Consider the following 2,500-nt stretch of genomic DNA (forward strand, 5'->3'; position numbering starts at 1 on the left):
GCTACGTGAACGTTAATAGAGTAGAAAACAGTAAGACAAAAAGCTTTGTTACCTAATAAAGGAGAGAAATGTCAGGAGGAATAACAGGCACGCCAACACGTCTGCCCTCCCCACAATGCCAGACACCTGCAAAAGTTACACACACACACATACACACACACACACACACACACACACACACACACACACACACACACACACACACACACACACACACCGTTTATGTTAAGCTTTTCAACAGCACTATAAGGCACGCATAAAGTATGAGAGGCTAAATTTTAGACTTAAACTTCGAGAGTAAACGTCACTGTCAGGTAGAGCTATAACAGGGGAGATATCAGAAATGGAGAAGGAACAGTAGGACACGCTGCAGTCATGCTGTGTGTGTGTGTGTGTGTGTGTGTGTGTGTGTGTGTGTGTGTGTGTGTGTGTGTGTGTGTGTGTGTGTGTGTGTGTGTGTGTGTGTGTGTGTGTGTGTGCACGTGTGCGTGCGTGCGTGCGTGCGTGTGTGTGTGCGTGTGTGTGTGTATTTGGAAACTTGGCATAGCATAGCAAAAGCTCACTAGACCTCCAACAGAGAGGGTGGACCGAGCTAACATATATTTTACTGATGATGGAGCACAGTGGAGAGAGGACAGCTTTGCGTATACATAGAGAAATATAGAGAAAAACCACAGGGGAGGGGAGGGGGACAGAGAGATTGACAGAATGACCGAGAGAAAGAGCAATAGTCCAGCGGATTGGTGAATTGATCATGCACTTTTGAGTAAAAGCATGAAAATTGGTACACATATACCTCTTCCTATGCTTATTAATATGAGCGTTGGAGGCGTCGCGAAAAATGAAGAATTTTCAAGATGGCCGCCAAATCCAATATGGCCAACCCAAATGAATGAAACTACCTGACACGTTGTTGTAAAAGCATGAAAATTGGTACATATATCCTTCTTGATATGCTGATTAATATTAGCATTGGAGGCGTAGCGAAAAATTATGAATTTTCAAGATGGCCGCCAAATCCAATATGGCCAACCCATATTAACGAAACTACCTGACACTTTGTAGTAAAAGCCTGAAAATTGGTACACATGTCCTTCTTAATATGCTGATCAATGTTATTGTTGGAGGCGCCACGAAAAATGCTGTATTTTCAAGATGGCCGCCAAATCCAATATGGCCAACCCATATTAGTGAGAAACCATCATGCACTGCGTCATAAATGCCTGAAATTTGGTAAATACATACTCTATGATGTACCTATTAATGTTAGAAATGGAATTGTTGCGTAAAACCAAAATTGAAATGTTCAAAATGGCCACCAAATGAAATATGGCCGACCCATATAACAGGAATTGTATAGCAGATGAGAGAATCCATTATGCACGTAGTAAAAGCATGAAAATGGTTACACATTTCCTTCTTTTTCAGCTGATTATTAGATGTGAAAAACACAGAATTTTCAAAATGGCCGCCAAATCCAATATGGCCAACCCATATTAACTACCGGGCACTTTGTGGTAAAAGCATCATAATTGGTAGCCTACACAGTTACATCTTTATGTGCAGATTAATATTAGGAATGAAAATTCTGAATTTTCCAGACAAAATGAAAATTAGAAAAAAAAAAAAGAATTTTCCAGACAAATCAAACATGTTTGACCCATATTAGTGAAACCACCATGCACTTTGTAGCAGGAGCATGCAATCAGCACACATATACTTATTGATATGTATAATAATGTAGAAAGGTTCACGTGAGAAGTGCGTGAATGCACACAGACACACACACACACACACACAAGTAATAGTCCTAAAAAAGATTACTCTGGAAGTGATCCTTACATAGCCTAATTTGGAAACATCAAACCCTACCCTACTAATGTTATATATAGATATGTAGTGTTACATATTGTGTTACAGTACATTAGTGAAACTAGGGCACAATTTGCTGCGAACGCATGAAAACACATGTATATTTTTATTGTATTAACATCATCAAAAAATCAAAAGAATTTTCAAGATGGCCCCACTTCAAATATGGCCAACCCATAGATGTATAAATGGGCATAAAATATCCTATATTTATCTCAGTATAAATTTCTCTGTACTTGTAGTAGAAATGTATTTGCAGTCTTTCATGAGTCAATAAATATTTTAGTCACATTTTCAATGGATTTGAGCCATTTATCATTGAAATAAATGTGCACAACCTTCATTCAAGTACTGTAGGTAACAAAACAAAATCTTGTCCCCCCTCAACATGGGGGTTAAATCTTCAAATCTTATCAACTTCACCTTGCATATGTTGCATAGTTTGCCTACCTTGAACTACAAATACAGAAATGGGGGTTCACCATAAGCCAAATCTTGCACACCATTATTATAGCCAAAAAATGAATCCTAATACTGTACAAGTAAACTTTCACTCAAGGTTACTCAAATTTACATACCCAGAGTTGACTTTGCACCAACTGTACCATTCACCATTTATTCAAAGTTT

General features: G+C 38.4%; 1 pseudogene; it reads right to left on the reverse strand.

Annotated features, from left to right (window-relative positions):
• LOC134464803 (protein O-mannosyl-transferase TMTC1-like) overlaps window positions 1-2,500 on the reverse strand; it is a 116,921-nt pseudogene that overhangs the window by 89,695 nt on the left and 24,726 nt on the right.

This window comes from Engraulis encrasicolus, chromosome 15 (assembly GCF_034702125.1).
Source record: "Engraulis encrasicolus isolate BLACKSEA-1 chromosome 15, IST_EnEncr_1.0, whole genome shotgun sequence".
In the NCBI taxonomy this organism is placed as follows: Eukaryota; Metazoa; Chordata; class Actinopteri; order Clupeiformes; family Engraulidae; genus Engraulis; species Engraulis encrasicolus.